Below are 22,331 nucleotides of genomic sequence, written 5' to 3'. Positions count from 1 at the left end.
TCTTGGATTCCTTACCTGGAGCAGTGACTGGGGTTACTTTACTTGTTGAGGCTTGAACCGGAAGGCTCTCTGGAGTAGGATGTTTGGCAACAAAATTAGGTCCCCAGGGCACGGTCTGTGATGCTTAACTACCTGCCTATTTACAGGTGGGCAGGAACAGGGATTTGACTAAGTGGCCATCAAAGTATCAGAGCAAGGGCTCAGAAGTAGAAGGACCATGAAAGCAACATTTCTGACAGGATGTTTTGGTTTCAACTGAAATGTTGTAAGTTGGAAATAAAGTTCAGGAGAGAATATAAGTAGGAAAGGAAGGCACAGAAAATGAGTTAAACAGAACATGAGAGAAGCACAAAGAGGGATAGAGAAAAGAGAGGTATGTAATCTCAGTCACTGGCATCTGGGTGGAGTAGCATTTCTTTTGCCTGCACTAGAGTTAATGGCAACCTTTCTCCACCAATACCAGTAAAGTATTGTTCAAACTGAAAAAGGAACTAGATTTTGTCATTCAATGATGTTTAGATACTATCCATTGTACAAATAATAAACCTCATGGAACTGTCCGATAAGTTGTTGGGAAAACGTAAACCTTTCTAAAAACTACCTTGTGCACAACTGCATTATAACTTACGAGAATGACGCACTGCACTCCTGGTTTTGCACAGGTATAAATATCAGAAAAGTTCACCAGCAAGGAAAGATTTATTTCACTCTGAGACAAACAATTTATAAATAAGCTTTAAAGCTTTTCTTGTATGACGAGAGCAACAATTGTCCCTCAAACTGAGAAAATATTGTAAGGAGACTGTAGGATAGCTCATTGAGCCAAACGTTCACCACTGACAAATGTAATTTAAAGCCCATAGGTTTGATTTCTAGCAAGACAGACTCATCCTCTCATTCTTCAGAGGGTAAATTAAGTGCCATAAATAGAGCAATAGTAACAATTGTTATTTACAGCACTTAGAAACGGCATAAGGAATAAAGAATAACTAAAATTAATATAAAAGGTACTGTATTTATAGCAAATAGTTCAAATCACGAACATTAAATTACCCAGATATAGGCTTTTCGCATGTACAAATTCATGGAGACAACCCTTAACTCTATGACTGTTGCTTATATGCATAATCATTAAAAGTGTTAAAATGCCTTGTTCAAATTGTAAGACTAATGAATGCAAAATTAATGTATATTGGGTTAGGAACCATCTTTTCCACCTTTTAATATTTTCTTTTTCGTGTTATTTACTTTATTCAACTGAAAATTTAAGGCCAGTCAAAAAATGTGGACAACAGGTATTGGAAAAAAGTTATATTTTGGAAGAACTCACTACAGAAGGTGACAATTCCAAAATCAAATTACATGGAAATATACATGGTAATTTTTTCTTTGTACATTAGGTGAGGAAAAACTGCAGTGGAATAAAATAGCAAAAAATTCCAAGAGGGAAGAGAAAAGGGAAAGAGGCACCACCAAATTCTTTAATACCAAGCTTAATGTCACTATTTTCAAACAATAAACCTAACTATGCATGCCTTGTTTATTCAAAATCATTTCCAGGTACCAGACAAAAATAGAAGTGTAGGAACCCAAACAAATCCAAAATCTCACATTTGCTGGGTTCGATTCCTAATCAGAGCACAAGTGAACACTACATCTGAGTCTTTAAAAGAGCAGGTGTCAAGATGCTAACGATGGCCAGACATATAATTGCTATGCCCAGACAAAAGAGTGTGCAACTGAGTATAAAAGAAAGAAGCACCCAGTAAACTCTGCCATTAAAATCAAGTCTTTTCATAAAGATACTTGGTTATTTATACATACAATGAACAAGGGAGAACTCTCCCTGGGAGCCGATGGGGATGCGATGAAGCAACAGTGCATCACCTGGAGGTAGCAATTGGGTACTTTTCATTCAGAACCAAATACTTATTTTGAATTAGTGAATGACTGAAGACACCACAACAGGACAAAAGGATAAAACTTCAACCCCAATTTGGAAATCGGACATCCTATGCTTCATGAGACATTTTGAAGCAAACTCGAGGAGTAAGAGAAAGGAAACTTGCTAAAATCATTGAAAATGTACATGATTCTTGTCCTAGCTGAGACCTCATGATTTGGTTCAAGTAATATCAGCAGATGTGCATGAACTGTATACATATATATATTATCCTGAACAGGTTGTGCTATGTACAGATCTTTACAATTCTTCCTGAAGGTTCAAGCAGTTCATTTAGAATCTAAAATGCAAAATCATCTTTTAAGTTGGCACTTGTAAGGCTCATATCAGCCATTCACAACCGGCATGTTTTATTGCAGCCTAGAGCCAGCCAGCATTTGCCAACTTGTTATAACAAAAGTCCAGCAACAGGTGGGTAGAATGCAGGAAAAACCCAAAGTGCCACGTTTCTCAATAAGAGACCTAAAAAAGAATAAAAATAGATACATTTTATTAACAAGTCCTACTGCGTCATTTAACATTTTCACATCAAGCCATTTAGAATACAAATACAAACATACACAACGTACATGTTGCATTTGGGTTAAACTCCTAGCTATCATTGTAATTGCTTCCCTATTATTCAGGGATTTCTCCTCGTAGTATATGTCCTTCATTTAACACTTGATAAACTAGCAAAGCTTCATGTGCAGCTTCCTTATTAAAAGGGGTAAGATCAGAATTTAAAACCGGTTATATTTACAGTACACCCAAATCGGATTACATTTTACATTCCAGTAACAAAAACAAAAAAAGTTCCAGTACGTTAATCGAGAAAACATATCAAGTTACACCCGAGAAAGGAAAATGTCTGAATGATAATTATAATATGTGTGTTTGTCGAGCACACAAGTCACCCAGCAGGGTATCCTGGCGCTGCAGCAGGAGTTCAGCAGACCAGGCCCCAGAGGAGGCGAAGAGTCCGGTCTTCAGTTTCTTGGGGGATTCAAGAACGGAGAAGGTAGTTTTGATATCTACTGGCAGGTGGGTCCAAGATTTGTGAGAGGCAGCTGAAGGCACGACTGCTGGATCTGGTTCCGCATATGTGGGCTATGAGTAGGAGTCCTGCTGAGCGGACGGGCTGGTATTTGTTGAATATTATGTGGTTATTGAGGTGATAAGGGGCAGTGTTCATTCAACCTTTGTATGTGCAAGGAGCCTAAAGAGTGCTTATTTGTGGAAAGGTCTCTGATGTGGTTGGTCCTGATTCCGTATATAGTGGTATCAAGGAAGTGGTTGTCTGTGAGGCGAGTGGCTAGGTGTTTACCATCTTTTACAATAATTTTGCCAAGTACAGTAGCAGGGAGACAGGTAGGGTAGTCGGATGGAAACTTTGGGACTTCTGAGGGTTTCTGGTTTATTGGAGGGTTGAGGGGCATTTCCAGGCATCCGGGAAGGTGGCAGTGTAAATAGTTTTGTTCAGGATCAGGGGGAGTGAATTTGGAGATGGATCTTGGAAGATTGTTTTGTTGTGTTTGATAGAGTACGAGGTCTTAAAATGAGGATTCTTCTGAGATTTTGTTCCAGGCCAATCATGAAAATGTGGCAGTGAATTTCTGTGTGGGTGGGTTATGCTGAAGTAGATAAACACATGATCAGACCAGGTGACTGGTGTGGGCTTGACTACTGTAATGCCATTGAAGCTTGTGAAGATTCCGTCCAGCGGCGTGTGGGACATTACACTCGCTGGGCGAGTCGGAGGTTCGACAGGGGCCTCTAGAAAGTTGATGATGGGTTCGGTGTGGTCCTTTAGGTACTGGTTGAGGTCACCCAGGACGATGAAAGCACTGGAGAAGAGTTAGACCATGCATCAATAATACAGGAAAACATGCTGTCCACCCTGCTTCAGTTCTTTAAGCACATCGCACTAACTGGGAGAAATACAACAGTGTGCAGTCTAGCATAAAGAAAATGCAGGAGAAGGTTCTGCATTGCTGTACCGATACAAATGTTTTAGAAGTGGTGCTGCAGGTTTGTCCTGGAATGAAGCAGGTGATCACTATGTAGAATTAATGGCTCCCAGTAGGAGGTCTGAAGTCCTGATACACTTCTTGGTAAAGGCTATAGTTCTATATCGTTCTGATTTAATGCATATACATAAAACATTGAGCCCAGTCTCAAACTCTGCAGCTAACCACAACCAAAAAAGTAATTCTTCATACCAAAATGTTGATGTGTACATCCTGTTTTGGGGCCTTTTCAGTTACGAGCAAAAGGCCCAATCACACAAGTGGGGTATTGTTATCAGGAGAAGCACGGTAACATAATAGAACAAGTTGCTTACTTTCGTCAAAGGTCTTTCTGATGGATACTCTTACTGGGGGGAGCTTTATTTAGCCATCACCAGCAGGAACATCTGTGCTCCGGTGTCCAGTTTCCGAATAGGGGGTATGTGGAGCCTGGGTGTTACATCAGCCCCAACAACTGATCGTTCAATGGCCTACTTAATGCACCAATGTTGAGGGGAGATGGGGCCTGTTACTGTGTCTGCCTGTGCGGAGTGGGACTGGCAGTGGCCTTATCTTTGGTGCTTGTTCTCCTCTATTTGCCTCTTAGACAGCAGTGGAAACAATGACATTTCTGAGAAGCAAAGTCTCCACAGAGTAACTGATTAAGCAGGTCCTCTCTGGATGAACAGAGAGGTACATAACTGGACTTTTAGCCAGAGAAATCTTTGGTACCACTATGGGCTGCATCACAACACCTACAGAAGTAGCTAGGGGCTTTAGGTCTGAACCAGATAGCATGCCTCAGCACATGACAAAGTCCCCGACCGGTTTACTACATCTGTTGAACAGACAAGCCGTATGCCGCTCCCCTAAACAAGATCAAATTATGAACAATGTAAACAGCCCCACCCACGATAAAGGCTCTATCCTGCATTTAATCATTTCCAAAGGCGACTCCATGAACTCGAGTCAATCCAACCCAGTGACTGGTCTGACCACCACATTATCACATTCTTCATCAATGAAAAAGTGAAATCTAACCCGGTTCAATCTTCTCCTACCCCCTACCGGCGCTGCTGACGTACAGGTTCTCACTGACCACTGCCTCATGTCGATGACCTCTATTATCAATGAACTTGCCCCTCTTCAGTTAAAGAGAGTTTCTTTTAAAAATTCTAAACCACGGTACGACAGGCTGCTTAATGAAGACAGACGAGCCATGATACTGGCGGAACGCAATTGGAGATCAGTCCCCTCAGCTATGCACCTCAAAACACTAAAGAAAAAAAGAAACGTATACTTTAGAAAAATCAAACGTTCGAAAGCAGCTTTCTTTAGCCACCAGCTTGACCAGGCAAGAAACCGACCAAAAAAACTGTTCGAGTTAATCAAAACTCAATCCAGGAATGGACCTCAAAGACTACAAAACACCTCTAGTACACTACCGACCTGTGAAGAATTCTCTACTTTCTTTAATCTAAAGACAGACACCATCAGGAAAGAGCTCCACACCGATCTCAGCCTTTATTCTAACCCCCACAGCAAAATGCCCCTTGATCTAAAAAAATATTCTTCGTGGGCATCTTTCGAAACTTACTCAGAAGAGACTATTGGCAAGATTCTAAGTACACCGTACCCCTCCAATCACCTGACTGATCCTCTACCCGCAAACGCTGTAAAGGACTTTATCCCATTGCTTTTTCCGCTTTGGACCAAACTCATTAATAGCTCACTGCAACAAGGATGCATCCCGGACTCCCTCAAAGTGGGACAGGTGTCGCCCATACTAAAGAAACCCACAGCGGACCCCACCGAGCTGATCAACTATCATCCTATCACCAATATTCCTACCTTGGCCAAACTCTTTGAAAAATGTGTACACCTCCAACTGACAAAACACATCGAGCACTTTCACCTCCTCAACTCACACCAATCAGGCTTCCGAGCAGGGCAGAGTGCGGAATCAGCCATGACACATAATTGATGACGAGCTTCAAATTCTTGATCAGAATGGTACTTGCCTCCTCATCCTTCTCGACCTCTCATCAGCCTTTGATACGGTCAAACACAAGAACTTACTCGATCTACTGAAATTCAGAATGGGTATATCAGGGACTGTACTCAAATAGTTCACCTCCTTTCTGCATAACCGGACTCAGAAATTCAAGATTAACAATACTATGTCTACACCAGTTCCACAAGGATCCTCCCTATCCCCTACTTTGTTCAATATAGTCATGGAACCACTCACCGCACTGCTTAAAGCATCTAATGTGCAATTTCACATGTACGCAGACGATACCCAGATCTTCCTTAAAATACACACCCTTGAAGACATCAAACTAAACACAATGCTTAGGAACAAACAGACTTGGCTGGCAGACAATCATCTCAAACTTAACGCTCTAAAAACGGAATTCCTCCTATTAGCACCTCCCACCAAAGTCCCAATCACTCAGGCCTGGCGTAACCATCTCACTGCACTCAACGTTCAACCGACTATCGTGGACTCATCAAAATCTTTAGGCATAACCCTCGGTTGTAATCTCAAAATGCATCATCTCAATATGCATCATCAAAGGGGACATCGTGACCGGGTCACGATGCCCCCTTTGCTCTCTCAGACTCTCTGCGACTCTCTCAACAATTACTTTGTTGAGAAGATAGATCTGATCAAAGCTACGATCCCTAGCCCGGATCCGGGATTTAACATAGGCAGCCCCCCTATCAACCCCCTTTCACTGTTGGATTTTCCCCCTGTCACCACTGATACCTTTCCCCCGCTCCTTTGTAGAGTCCGCTCTGGCACTCCCTCTGATAGCTGCCCAGCCCATGTGGCTCGGAAGGTCTTTGCCGACCTCCCTGCGGTCCCCCTCTCCCTACTTAATAACTCTTAACCAGGGTATGGTTCCTAGCCCCTTTAAATCAGCCATTGTCACACCTATTCTGAAAAAACCAGGGGCGGACACGGCCACCCTCAGCAATTTTCAGCCGATATTCCTGCTTCCTTTCCTGGGCAAACTACTGGAGGCCCATGTCTCCAGTTGTCTTGGCTCATTCATCGAAGGCTCCGAGTTTTTGGACCAGCACCAGGCAGGTTTTAGACCTCAGCACTCCACGGAGTCGGTCATGGTAGCAGTCCATGACGAACTCAGGAAGGGAACGGACCGGAACATCTCAGGCTCTGGTGCTCCTGGACTTGTCGGCGGCGTTCGATACCATTGATCATTCCATCCTTATTCAGCGGATCGAGAACGCCGGCCGGGACTCAGTTTGAAAAAGACCCTTACCAGAACGTTACTCCGGACATCGCCATCACAACAAGAAGCAGAGCGGGTAAGCGCCTTCTAGCCCTGCAGCCTCCCTGTGTCCCAGGAGGGATTGACCGCCAGTTCGCCAATTCACAACTTGCAGCACCCGCTTCGCGGGTGCCGCTGCGCGGCGACTGGTGTGGGGTTGAGGCTGCAGGCACACCAGAGAACAACACCCGGGAGGAAGAGAGAACAGCGGGAGGCGACTGTGAGCGCGTGGTGCAGGGACTCCAAAGACCAGGAGTCCCCGCGTTGCACAGGTGTGCACGGCCGCGCCCACAGCAAGACACGCCCCCAGCCGGCCAATCAGCTGTAAAAGCAAACACGTCCAGAGGGCAGTGGGACTCAGTTTGAAAAAGACCCTTACCAGAACGTTACTCCGGACACCGCCATCACAACAAGAAGCAGAGCGGGTAAGCGCCTTCTAGCCCTGCAGCCTCCCTGTGTCCCAGGAGGGATTGACCGCCAGTTCGCCAATTCACAACTTGCAGCACCCGCTTCGCGGGTGCCGCTGCGCGGCGACTGGTGTGGGGTTGAGGCTGCAGGCACACCAGAGAACAACACCCGGGAGGAAGAGAGAACAGCGGGAGGCGACTGTGAGCGCGTGGTGCAGGGACTCCAAAGACCAGGAGTCCCCGCGTTGCACAGGTGTGCACGGCCGCGCCCACAGCAAGACACGCCCCCAGCCGCAACGCCCCTCTTAAGAATAGCACAACACCGCTTAGCGGGACGCGAGCGGGACGCCCGGAGCGAAGCCCGGGCAAAGGGCGGGCCCTCTGTGGCCCTCAGGGGCCAGAAGAGGCCGGGCTGGGCCAGTCCCCTAAAAATTGCCCCCCCAAATACCTCACAACCGGCTACTACCATCTAACACAGCACCCCCTGCAATGAGGAAAACTGCGAAGAAGACCAGGATGCCCACTCTAAGATCGAGCACAAAAGCTATATCGGATCATCCACCATCCCTACCGACCCTAACTGCCATTGATAAAATGCTTAAACAGACCATAGGGGCGGTTTCCGATGCCATAGCTAATACTGAGAGAAGATTGTCTTTACCACCTGTAACCATCATCCAAGACACTCAGGAATCACTCTTCAACTTGTCAGAAGCAACTGAGAACTCGGTAGAGGAGACTTACACCAGCCGGCTCATAACTCCACCATCTTTCGCTGACCTTCCTTGTGCCCAGGCGGTCGCTGAAACCAGCAGGGACAGTCCTGGTGCACAATTAAGCAGTCAAACAACTATAAAGGACTTAGATGCACATACGGAGGAGAAAACGTCGCATAGGGATGGCCGCAAACAAGGGAGGAAAAAAGGCCATGTAAAGTCCAGCAACCATAATTTGGTCACACCCATTACCCCGCCTACACCGGGAATACCATGCTGGATAACCAACATGGTGGCGGATTTGAAATCTGACCTAGAGCACTCCATCACGGTACTGTTAAAGCCCCTTATAGCAAAAATAGATAGATTAACATCATTGGTCAATAAGGGGATAAACCCGAAATCCCATCCCGTGCAGGAACGAGATGTGACAAATACCAAGGCCCCCGCTACAACAAATCTACCGAAAGATAAGGCCTCTTTAGTACAAAATGGTGCCCCCAAACCCAATAATGTTAATAATACCAGTGTCATGCAGAAAGGAGCCAAGGAAATACAGAAGGCCGCCTCCACCCCACAAGCAGGTAAAAATAAAAATAAAAATCAATCGTTAATCGGTAATAATAAACCTTTACCTAGCTCTTCACTAACACTTGAAGAAAACAAGGCCCAAACCCCGAAGGCAGACCCCAAGACCCTCCCCACTCCTACCGTGGCAACTAACAACGACAAGAAAACAGCCACACGCTTCCGGACAATTAATCTCCCCCCTGAGGCATTGCCATTTGTGGTTGTCCTTACAGGAGTGCCCCCATTAAAGGAGGGCCAAAGGGAATCACAAATTGAACTAAAAAACAAATGTGCTCAGTGGCTGCAAATACATAGGCCCTTACCCCCAAACATCTATGGGGAAATCCTCTCGGTGAGAAGGGGCGAGTGGATTGGCAAAGGCACCAAGACCATCGCAGGCGACATCATTACGGTGAATTTTAGAGACATGACAGCAGTCAACTTCATCTGCAACGCCCCCCCGAGTTATACCCGCTCACAAATCCACCCGGTCCACCTATCTTATTTCTATCCCCTGGCACCTCAAAGGCCCAGGCAGAATTTCATTCAGAACAGAACACCACACCCGGGTTTCCAATATGGCCCCCCCCAATGGCAAAGGCCAAACCCTGTATTCCCAGTATTTCCTACTTATGATTCCTCACTGATGCAGTACAACCATTGGAACAGGTTCAGTACACTCGAAGGGGTGGACTGACAGAGAATGACTTGCTTTCCATCATTAAATCAAAGCAGGAGCAAGCCAAGCCTTACACCATTAGGGGATAAAGAGGGAGTAATCCACGGACAACTTGACTTTATGGACCCTGTGTACACCACAGAAGGTAGGAGTATACCACCATCCAGTACCCAGGGCATAGGGGAGGGGACATACTACGAGAACAAAATCGTTAACCCCCCCGGGCCGCAACCAAGCAGGGCCGTCGCACCCGCTAAGGACAAACAACTAAGTCCACCGAAAGGCGAAGGTAGAGGGACACTCAAGGCAATAACTTATGATAACCTACTTATAGCTACCTGGAACATCGCAGGGCTAGCGACAAAGTTCACATCTCAGGACTGGCTCAGCTACATAAGGAAATTCCACATCCTATGCCTCCAAGAAACCTGGGCTACTGAACCGCACGAATATAGCATGGAAGGCTATAAAAGCTTTTTCGTACCTGCAAAAAAAGCTACCTCAGGAAGAGCGAGCGGGGGTCTCGCGATTTATGTCCATCTAGACATTGATGGTACCTGGTCCAACACCAAATGGGTCACACGTAACCTTCAGGTATTAAGGTTCACTTCATCAAGCCTAACCTTCTTGTTAATGAATTGGTATAACACACCGGCCATAACGGAGAAGGGAGTAGCTATAAAAGAACTTGAGACTTGCTTGAACTTTTTATCTAAGACACCAGAGCCCATGAATTTAATTTTAATGGGAGATTTTAATTGTCACCTCTGTGAAAATTTGTTACCTGCCAATAATGACTGGTCAAATTGCACAATCATGAAAGGCCCACACTTCACCCACTCACCAGAGGGCTGGGACCTAGAGAGACTAATGAAAAGGAACAATCTCGCCCACACCATGGATCTTGCCATTTTAAATGAGAGGGGAGAACTTACTCCAACATTCAAAGGCAGGGGCTGTCATTCTTATATTGACTTTGCATTAGTCTCTGCTCATCTAAAAAGACTTATCAGTACAAACTTCATAGAGGCTAGTAGCTTCAGCGATCACAACCCGGTGATCATCAAAATGGAAGGATTTGTCTTTGCAGCGGTAAAGGGAAAAGTCACATTAGAAAGAGTGGTAGACCAGGGTAGAAGAATCAAATGGGCCAAAATTGATGGGAACTGCTTCTATAAAAAACTGTTATGTGAAGCCTCAGCAGCGATCGATAAATGTCTCGACCCCTGCGTAACTGGAGGTGCGGTGGTGAAAGCATTTGAAGAAATTGCGCAGGTAGTAAATAACTCCCTTCGAACCAAGGGAGCGAATAATAACATCTCCACAAATCCCCGCTGGTTCGACTCCAAATGCACAAAGGCGCTGAAAAACCTGAAGGACAGTCTACATGCCCAACCAAGGGACAAAATAAAGGTGATAAGGAACAGAGCCGAATACAAAAAAGCCGTGAAGGCACGAAAACAGAGTATACAAAACCAGGCCTGGGTAGATCTAAGGGACGCCGCAGAAAGAAAGGACTCTACTGCCTTCTGGAAAGTGATCAATGCCCCATGTTTTCAGGACCAAGGAGCCCCAAAAATCTTGAATACCATCTTGCCGGAGCAATGGCAGAAACACTTCCACAGTTTGTATAACCATTCAAATCATACACCCCAAGAGGAGTTTCTGAAGGTCCATCAGCCCACTAAACCAAATTTCACCTTAAAGGAGGTTGAATTGGGAATAACCAGACTAAGCAAAAACAAGGCGCCGGGTCCGGACGGAATACCACCAGACTTATGTTATGTTATGTTATGTTATGTTACTTTATTTCTTTTATAGCGCACGGCTACTCCAGGGAGCATCCCGGCGCTTTAGCAAAGAATAACAGCATAAAAACGGCAGTCACACAACAGAAAAAAGCAGAGAAAGAAAAGGGTCTATTTCATGAAAAGCCATGTTTTCAGGTCCTTTCTAAAGGCAAGAAGACAGGGAGCCTGTCTCAAGGACAGTGGTAGGTTGTTCCAAATTTTAGGTGTTAAATAGCGGAAAGACCGACCTCCCAATCGTGCGCGACGAATTACAGGAACAGTCATCATAGACAGAGCAGATGACCTGAGAGTCCTGCTCGGTGCATACCGGGAAAGACGTTTCCCGATATACTTGGGGCCAATACCATGAAGGGCCTTAAAGGCCACAGTCAGGCATTTGAAAGTAATTCGCTTGGCGATGGGTAGCCAATGAAGGGTGTTCAGTAAGGCAGAGGCACCAGCTCTCCTCGGGAGTCCAAAGATGGTACGGGCTGCCGAGTTCTGGACAACTTGCAAACGGGTCATAAGATATTTTGGAAGACCCAAAAAGAGAGCGTTTGCGTAGTCCAGTCGTGAACCGATTAATGCCTGAACAACTGTTTTCCTGTGGTTAAGTGAGAGTAGAGGAAGAAATTTCCTCAACATCCGTAAAATGCCGAAGCATTTCCCAACAAGAGACAGGATGTGAGGTCTAAAGGATAGTTCACAATCTACTATCACTCCCAAATTCTTGGCCTTAAAAGAGGCCTTGTCAGGAGGAAACATATCTTGTGGCCACCAAGATTTCCAATCAGGTTCAGGGGCGCAACCGAAAAAGAGAAGCTCTGACTTGTCTGAGTTGCATTTTAAGCCATGACATCTAAACCACTCAAACACCGCACCAAGGCAATCCCTGATCTGTCTGCCATTGAAAAGCCCACCCCTATCACATGTGAACAGGAGTTGGGTATCATCAGCATATGACACGATCTGGGCGCCAAATGATTCCGCGACTTCCGCCAGAGGGGCCATAAAGATGTTAAACAGCATAGGGCTGAGAATGGAGCCCTGTGGGACTCCCACCTCTAGCGGAGCCATATCAGCGGAAAAGGGAGGCGCCCAGATCGTTTGTCGGCGGTCGGCCAGAAAAGATTTTAGCCAATTCCACACCGTTCCGCGAAGGCCACACTCCCAGAGTCTTGCAAGGAGGACCTCATGAGGAACGGTGTCGAAAGCCGCCGACAAGTCAAGCATGACTAACACGGCCTTTCCCCCAGAGTCGAGTACTTCCCTGATGGCATCGGTGACCTCAAGCAGGGCCGACTCCGTGCTAAAATTAGCGCGGAAGCCGGACTGCGAGGCGTGCAACAGGTCGTTCCCTTCGATGAAACTGGAAATTGTCCTGTGCACGTATCGCTCGGCCACTTTCGCCAGAGCAGGGAGAAGGGAGATTGGCCTGTAATTGGCATGGATGAGGGGGTCCAAGGTGGGTTTCTTGAGCAGAGGTAGAATCATGGCACGCTTCCATGCCTGCGGCACCACCCCTGTCAACAAAGATGTATTCAGCAGGGGGTTCACCAAGATGTTAATGGCGGATGCCACTTTCCCCAAATATTTAGCCGGACATGGATCTAAAGGAGAGCCGGATTTCAAGCCTGACAAAAGCTCCAAAGATGTACTAAGATCCATGTTAGGGAATTCGGAGAGGAAAGGACCATGACATTCCACAGAGCATGGTGGCACTAGATGGCTCAAGCCCGATTGAGCGCTGGAGAGAGGGGCCTGGATATCGGTGATCTTACTGACAAAAAAGATGGCTAGTTGTTGTATCCAAGAGTCCGTGTGAGTGTGTTTAGGGGTACAGACAGCAGGAGAGGTAAAATCCTGAACCACTTTAAAAATTTCTTTGCAGACATTATCAGCCTCATCAATACGATGTGCAAAATAGGCCTTTTTTTCATCCCAGATTGACTGATGATAGACTTTAATTGCTGCACGAAATTTCACTTTCTCAATTGGATCATAGGCCCGCCTCCAGGTCCTCTCAGCCCTTTTACACTCCTGTCGTTCCTGTTATTCCTAAGCAAACCAGAGCTATGGGCTCCGTTACTCACAAGGGTGCTAAATGAGGCAGCGGAGGTAGGCCTCCCCCAGTCCTGGTCAACGGCGACCATAGTCCCTATCTACAAAAAAGGCAATCGGGACGACCCCCAATGCTATCGACCCATCTCACTCATTGATGTGACAGCTAAGGTCCTGGGTCGAGTCATCCTATCAAGATTGCAAGATTGGGCAGAGGAGCACCAAATCCTATCCAAAACCCAATATGGCTTCAGGAAAGGCAGATCTACCACCGACCAATGCCTAAATTTATATCTCCTGATCGCAAAATATACCATCGCCGGGAGGGGGTCAATACATATGGGGTTCATGGACCTCTCTGCGGCTTTCGACCGCGTAAACAGGAAAAAACTCTGGGCTATGCTAATGGATCTAGGCGTGGATCACTCCTTAGTAGTCACCCTACAAAATCTACATCGTAACACCTCAGCATGCGTGAGATACAGTCAGGAAGGAAAAAAGACCGACCCCTTTAGTTGCAATAGTGGAGTAAGACAGGGGTGTATCCTCGCCCCATTTCTTTTCTCCATTTATATCAACGCATTGGAACAGGACCTTCTTAAACTTAAAGTTGACTCACCCCAAATCGGTCATCGAGCTGTACCTGTACTACTTTATGCCGATGACGCGGTTTTGCTCTCTTGAGAACACCCCTGGGTCTACAAAGATTAATCGATGGGTTCGTCAAATTCATGGACAAATTGGATCTGGCAACAAACCTGGAAAAGTCCTTTATTATGACATCAGGGAAACCTACAAAAGGATCTTTTTCTTATAACATCGGGTCACACAAAATAGATCAGGTCAAGTCCTTCACATATCTGGGGGTATTATTTGACCACGACCTATCGTTTAAACCCCTGATTGAAAAACACTCGACCAAACTGGCGGCCGCAGTAGGAGCAATCATGGGGTTCGGGCAGAGACTAGGGAAATGGTCCCCGGAACAAATCTTGACCTTATATAGATCCATTTGCTGTGCAAAAGTAAGTTATGGAGCGGAAGTGTGGGGCTTTTTGGGGAAAAAAACCCAGCCACTCCAGACGGAAGAAAATAAATTTCTACGAAGAATACTAAAAGTCCCACAGAGTGTTTCGGCCCACATCATACACGAAGAGCTGGGAGAACCCTTCCTGGAGGATAAAATTAAAATTAAACCTCTTCTGGCTTGGGTGAAGGTATGGACCAACCCCGAGGCGGCCCTAACCAGACAAATTATCGAGGATTGCCTCAAAAGAGACAAGGGCCATGCAATCCCCTGGCTGAAATTTGTTAAAGATTCGCTAACAGAGATTGGTTGCTCTGAATATTTTTTAGCCCCCGACTCTTTAACCCCGGAGTGCAAAACCTCGGTCAAAAAACTTTTGCTCGCACAGCTGAAATTGACAAGGGTAGAAAAAGAGAGGCTCAAATCTACCAATCTCTCTTACAACAATCTCACCCCGAAGCAAGGTATGGAACCTTATCTAAGGGTCATGTACAATGCGCAGGATCGCTACCTCATAACCCGATTTAGAATCAATATGTTACATCACATCCTTGCAGTACCATCTGGATTTACCGCACAGTGGAGGAGAAGGGTACCTGCGGCTGCGATCATAGATCTCCGCAGGATACCCTTCATTTTGTCCTACTGTGCCCACTCTACGCGATACCAAGACGCATGTTCCTGGTGGGTATCCTGAAGGAGCAAGGATTTAAGCAAGCGAAACTGGCGTTGAGATTCCTAATGGAAGCAGAGGACGCTCACACTTTATTCTGCACGATAAATTTCATTCGGATCGCAACAAGACTGAGGACTACCAGAGACATTGTCCCTTAAAAAAATTGCATTGGACATTTAAATTTACCAAAACTATCCTGGCCCTCCCATTAAGTACATAAAATCTTAAACATTTATATTTTTTAGACTAAATATTTTTAACATTGCTTTTTAACTTGTGTATGTTGTATCTGTGCTTTTATGGTGTCTTTTTAAGAACCGAATAAAGTTTATAAATTGAAAATTGAACTCTTAACCAGGGTATGGTTCCTAGCCCCTTTAAATCAGCCATTGTCACACCTATTCTGAAAAAACCAGGGGCGGACACGGCCACCCTCAGCAATTTTCAGCCGATATTCCTGCTTCCTTTCCTGGGCAAACTACTGGAGGCCCATGTCTCCAGTTGTCTTGGCTCATTCATCGAAGGCTCCGAGTTTTTGGACCAGCACCAGGCAGGTTTTAGACCTCAGCACTCCACGGAGTCGGTCATGGTAGCAGTCCATGACGAACTCAGGAAGGGAACGGACCGGAACATCTCAGGCTCTGGTGCTCCTGGACTTGTCGGCGGCGTTCGATACCATTGATCATTCCATCCTTATTCAGCGGATCGAGAACGCCGGCATCAGGGGCACCCTGCTTAGCTGGCTTACCTCATTCCTGCAAGACCGCAAGCAAGCAGTTCGTCTTGGTTCCTTCATGTCTGAGGTGAAGGACCGGACTTGTGGGGTCCCCCAGGGCTCTTCCCTCTCCCCCTTATTATTTAACCATTACATACTCCCGCTGATTGCCAAACTCAGAGAAAAATCAGTAGTCATTTTTAATTATGCAGATGACATGCAGCTCATCTTCGACATTGACTCCTCCCCTTCATCAATAGAGAACTTTCAGAGCACAATGGTGTTCATCAGTAGCTGGATGAATGCTAATCAGCTTAAGCTTAATCCAGACAAGACTGAGCTGTTGCTCACTGGACCCTCGAATAATCCATGGAATCTCAGCTTCTGGCCGCCTACGTTGGGAGGATCCCCCCGCCCGGCAAACACGGATAAGAGTCTCGGAGTTACCATCAGTAATGATCTGTCCATGAAACACCAAATCAAATCTGTGTTGTCGGCTTGCTTCTTCCATCTGCGCCGCATCAGGAAGATTAGCAGATTCCTTACCCATGAGGCCCTGATCCATATCGTTCTGGGCTTAGTAGTCTCCCGCATTGATTATGCAAATTCCCTCTACGTCGGGATTTCCCTCTACCAGTCCCACCAACTCCAACTTGTCCAGAATCAGGCGGCCAGACTGCTCTTTCGGCAGCCCAAATCTTGCTATGTGAAACCGCTCCTGAAAAGCCTACACTGGCTCCCAGCTGCACCACCTACCTAGCCTTTACCAATCAGGGTCCTTCCTTCATTGGCGCTCTGCTTCACCGATACACTCCCTCCCGAACACTCCGATCGGTTGGACTCAATCTCCTCTCCCCCTGCGCGTTCAAGCGCAAGAGAACTGGGGGCCTAAGATTCGCATCACAAGCCCCTCGCTTGTGGAACTCTCTTCCGCCCGACCTACGCCACATCACCTCTTACCAGGTGTTCAGGAGAGCCCTGAAGACGTGGCTGTTTGTACAGGCATTTGACTAAACTCCCTCTGCTCTATTGTCTGTGCCAGTAAGTCTCAAAGAGCCAAGAAGCCGCTGGTGAACGTGCGCTGTACAAATGTCTTTTCATTTATTCATATCAGCAATGCAACGAAGGGAGCTAATTTCTAAATCAACACATTGCGGAAGCTGAAACCTTTCCTCCCTGCCAATGACTTCAGAACTGCAGTCCAAGTCCTAGTTATCCCTCAAGTGGATTATGGAAGTGTTGCCCTCTGTGGCCTCCCCATATTGACTACCGCACCATTAAAAGCCTCTATTAATGCTGCAGCTAGACTAATCATGGGCTCAAAAAAACGCTCACACATCTCTCCTAACTTAAAATCCTTGAACTGGCTGCCATACGAAGCTAGAATACACCTGAAAATCGCATGTATGACACACAAGGCTATACACTACAACTCCCCCAGCTACCTCGCTCAGAAACTGACAATTTCTGGACAGGATCTGGAATGGCCTTCCTCCAGAAATCAGACTTATCTCATCCACGGCATCCTTCAAAAAAGAAGTAAAATCTCTCCTCTTAGCTAAATTCACATGAATTTAGACTAATGTAATCTTGTTACCCATTATTTTTCATCCAAAGACTATGTACAGTTGACCACCTATACACCGCTGCTATCTTACCTTGTATCCATTTGTTTAACCTTTTGCTCATCTTTGCACTAAAATGACTTGTTTAATTATTATTCCTATGTCTGTTTATCCCATCTGTGTGTAAAGCGCTCCGATATCCGTAAGGATCTTGTTCGCGCTCTATAAAACTTTCAAAATAAAAATAAATAAAATAAGCCTTGGAGGCCAAAATAGATCAAGTATCTAGCCATTTAAGTATTCTGCAAAATGATCACCGCAAGCTTGCTGATAAAGTCAATAACATTGAGGCCATGACAAGCAACATGCACCAGACCATGTAAGCCCTAAAGGGACAGTTGTAAGCTTTTTCCAAAAATACTGAACTGCTGGATCACAGGGTGGAGGATGAAAACAAGTTACTTACCTGTAACTGTAGTTCACCAGTATTGGAAGCTTTCATAGATTCACATGCCTGAATCATTCCCCGTCGCCGAGAAGTGAGTCTCCGGTACATAAAAAAGCAATGTTTAGCAGTACAGCAAACTGAAAAAAGGTCTAGGCCCATTTCCATTTTGCAACTCATAACCCTTGTTATGTAAAAGAGACCAAACTTTTCCCTGAACCAATCAGATGCTCCTCACCCTCAATAACCCTCCTGAGAGGGAACCTTCTGCTCCTCAGATTTTTGTACACTTGTGCATAAAACACCTTTCATGCTAAATCTCAAGTGAGCCTCTCAGGGGAGGAGGGTGGGTTGCATGAGAATCTATGAAAGCTTTCAATACTGGAGAATTACAGTTAAAGGTAAGTAACTTGTTTTCTTACTCCAGTATTGGAACTTTCATAGATTCACATGCCTGAATCAGAACAGCGAGCAGTGGCATAAAACTTTTTTATTTTTTTTTAAATACAGCATTATCCTGTACATAATTAGTTTAGAAATCTGCATATTAATATTGCAATAACAGTTACTAAGTATAGCAGTAGAAAAAATGTGTATTTGTAATCAAGAGAAAAGGATGGAGGGATGTAAAGAGGGCTCACCATTATCGGCTAACGTTTCTCAGCACCGCTTCTCCCACCGCCACATCTGTCTCTGCTGCTGTTTCCAAGCAGTAGTGCCTGGTGAAGGTGCGCGTAGATCTCCAGGTCACTGCCCTGCAGATATCCTGGATCGGCACTCCTGCAAATAAAGCAGTGGAGGTGGACACTGCTCCATTGAATGGGCACGAACTTGTGTATTCAAAGGCTGTCCGGCAGCTTGGTGACAATATACTATCGCACTGGAAATCCATCTGGCAATCCCACATTTCGATAAAGGGAAGCCTTTCCTGGGGGTGCCGAAAGCGACAAAAAACTGTGAAGACTTGCGGAAGGGTTTAGTCTTTTGCAAATAGAATTTAAGACATCACTGGAAGTCCAGCGAATGTAGAACTCTTTCTGCCGCTGTTGTTGGTTGAGGAAAGAAGCGTTTTAGAACTAATGGCTCATTCAAATGAGTCAGTTGGTACCTTTGGGATAAATTTCGGATTAATTCTGAGAATCATTCTGTCCTCTTTAAATTGCAAGAAAGGGTCTTTAATTGCGAGAGGCTGCAATTCCCCTACTCTTCTGGCCAAAGTTAGCGCGATGAGAAGTGCCTTCTTCCACAATAGGAATTTGACATCCGCCCTGTGTATAGGCTCGAAGGGCTGCTTCATTAATTGTGAAAGGACTATGTTCAAACGCCAAAGAGGTGGTGGAGGCTTTATTGGAGGAAAAACTCTGAACAATCCCTTCATGAATTGTTTAACAATTCTTGCCGACCATAAGGATGGGCCCGAGGCAGGACTTCTGTAGCGTGATATTACAGCTAAATGTACTATTATAGATGCATTAGCCAAACCCGACTTAGCCAAAAGCAAGATGTATGGAATAATTTCATGAGGTGCCGAATTCAAAGGATGAATTTTACTTATTTGCCACCAGAGACAGAATCATTTCCACTTCATTCTGTAGGTTTTGTTCGTACTATTCGCTCTGGCCTTTGAGAGGATGTCTTTACATTCTTTTGAGATGTTTAGATGCTGAAACTCCCAGTGCTCAGGAGAAAAGCTGCTAAGCGCAAGGATTTCGGGTCCGGATGGAGCACGTGTCCCTGGGACATCGTTGGAAGCTATGGTATTGGCTGGAGGTGAATCGGATGGACCTCCGACAGCAATAGAAGCTCCGCAAACCAGTGTTGTCTGGGCCACCATGGGGCTATCAGGATTAGTCTGCACGGTTCTTTCTTGATCTTCACAAGCACCCGCGGCAGCAGGGGAATTGGAGGAAAAGCGTAGGCAAAGACGCCCGACCATGCCATCGAAGACTCATTCCCCCAAGATCCCTGTTGGGGAAGCCAGCTTGCGAAGAACCGGCATTTCTTGTTCTCCGCTGTTTTGAAGAGGTCTACTGTTGGTTCTCCCCATCTCTGAATAATGTTGTCCACGACCCCCTTGGTCTAACTCCCACTCATGGCAGGAGGACTTGAGCCTGCTGAGACTGTCTGCCTTGATGTTTTGATCCTCTTGGAGATGTTCTGCTGTTAAGGATATCCCTTGTTGCGGTGCCCATTCCCATATCTCCTCGGTAGTCACTATCAATGGGGCTGGCATTGTAAGGAATGAAAGACCCTGCAAGATATTCCGTCATCGAGTCCACCATGTCGCCGCTTGAATCATGACCGGCGATACTTGGACTACATCCCCTCCGCTTGACACCATTGTAGATCTAGTTGCTCTTGCAGCGGACGCATTCTTAACCTGCAGTAAGGTACTAGGGGAATGCAAGATGATATTGTTCCCAGCAATACGTGAGAAACAAGGACCACCGGAACAGTAATTAGTTCAACTCCTAAGACAGGGAAAACATTTTCTTTTTCATGTGTATGATATCCTAGGTAATTGATAAAATGAAACAAGTAACACAGGGAAAGACAATAAGGAAAAACCAACTCTTAAAAAAACATGGTTATTTTAATAAATTCGTCATAATTATTTTCTTATACTAAAATACATATTTTACAATAAACCAACAAATTTCTTCACAAAATTTAAAAGACAGGTTAAAATCATAATTAATAAGTCAAAAACAGCAATGACTTGTACTTGCGTACTGAAAGACACCTTTTTTGTAAGGTCTTGGAAGAGACATAATTTTCCGCTGTCTTTCTTTGGATGGAAACGCCTTCCACTATTGTATCCACTATTGCCCCCAAAAAAGTTATGTTTTTTTTGGTTGAAGGGATGATTTTTCCTTGTGTAAAGTCAGACCTAGCCTGGCAAACAACTCCACGCAAGCCTCTGTTGACGATCGGGCTAATGCTGCTGATGGTACCTTGACTAACCAGTCGTCGAGGTAAGGGAATACTTGGTGTTTCTGTCTCCTTAGAACAGCAGCCACTGGAGCTAGGCATTTCGTAAAAATTCTTGGGGCCGATTTCAGGCCGAACGGCAATACCTTGAATTGGTAATGTTCTCCGGCTACATGGATACCATGAACCGAAGGTACTGCCTGTGTGAAGGATGGATAGGGATGTGAAAGTATGCATCCTGTAGGTCTAGTGTGGTCATATGGTCTCCTGGGTTTAATAGTAGAAGGATGTCTTGCAGAGAAACCATCCTGAAAGACTGCTTCTTGATAGGTGTTTAGGGATCTGAGGTCTAGAATAGGACACCATTGAAGGTTGTCATTGTCCCCCTTCTCCTCTGGGAGTTCAGCACCGGTTCTATTGCTCCCTGTTGGAGCATTGCCCGAATCTCCTTTCGCATTTGATGTAAATGCTTATCCTTCTGTTGTATCAGCAGTGTACAAGGAGGTTTCTGTAGAAATTCTAGAGTGTGGCCGAATTGAATAATGTTGAGGACCCATTGGTACGTAGCTATCTGTTGCCAATTTTGAAAATGATGAGCAAGCCACCCAGGGGAACATGTGATCTCAGAGGAATCGGTGTAGCCAGAATTTGAAGGTTGTCAGTGTTAATTAATCAACAGTGGGAATGGACACTAGTCTCTACAATAACCATTGGTTATTCATTGACAACCCTCATAGACGCTGACACAATCGGATGTTGAAAACGTGCGGTATATCTTTTCGTCCGCCCCTAGTCAGGCGTCAGGGCATAGTCATTGGGTTGTCAAAATAACATGCTGTATGCCTGCCTCACCCGAGGCAACCTCAAGTTAGTGTAGAAGTATCCAGAGATAGGGGGACAGATCTCAAGAGGTAATGAATAAAAGGGGGGGGGGGGGGGGGGGGGAGGGAGTTGTAAAAAACGGTAGTTCCCCGTAACAGTAATATTTATTCAAAGAAGGTGAGTACCGTTAGATAAAAAAGTAATGGTTATATTGAGTAATTGAGTTACCGGATTACCATATAACTCTTAAAGACAGGTCGACATGTTTCAGCTCACCTAGGACCAGAAGGTCTATGGAGCTTTCGTCAGGACAAAACACAGAAAAAGGACATAGAAAGTACTCACACTATTTGTGTAGTTTTCAAAAGGTTTGTACGAAGTTCTCAATTAGAGATTCCTTCGTAAGTGGTTCAAAATTCCACATCAGGTTGCAAAAGAGTCGCAAGTAACGTGGTCTTTGCCGTGTGTTCAGAAGCATGTGCTGCTTGTGCTGACTCTGCCCCTTGTCAGTGTTGTCTTTCCCCCGAAAAACTCCTTTACCTCGGAGTAGATTTTGTGTAGCCTCCTGACTGGCGCTGTGTATACTGCTGACGGTCGGGCTGGGATGAGGTAGAGTAAGAGGAATAGCGACCCTGTTGGTATCCTCCCCTGCAAGAGGACTGACCTCTACCTATAGA

General features: G+C 45.5%; 1 protein-coding gene across 3 annotated transcripts in view; it reads right to left on the bottom strand.

Annotated features, from left to right (window-relative positions):
• Positions 1–1,296: 1,296 nt before the first annotated feature.
• UBE2G1 (ubiquitin conjugating enzyme E2 G1) overlaps positions 1,297–22,331 on the bottom strand; it is a 222,269-nt gene continuing 201,234 nt past the window's right edge. For all 3 annotated transcript variants that reach the window (XM_086954798.1, XM_086954799.1, XM_086954797.1), the window contains exon 6: positions 1,297–2,425. The gene's annotated coding sequence lies outside the window, so the exon portion shown is untranslated. The remainder of the gene's footprint in view (positions 2,426–22,331) is intronic.

The sequence above is a fragment of the Lissotriton vulgaris genome, chromosome 2_1 (genome assembly GCF_964263255.1).
Source record: "Lissotriton vulgaris chromosome 2_1, aLisVul1.2, whole genome shotgun sequence".
Lineage (NCBI taxonomy): Eukaryota > Metazoa > Chordata > Amphibia > Caudata > Salamandridae > Lissotriton > Lissotriton vulgaris.
Note: the sequence above shows the minus strand (reverse complement) of the source record. Positions and strands in the feature narration are given on the sequence as shown.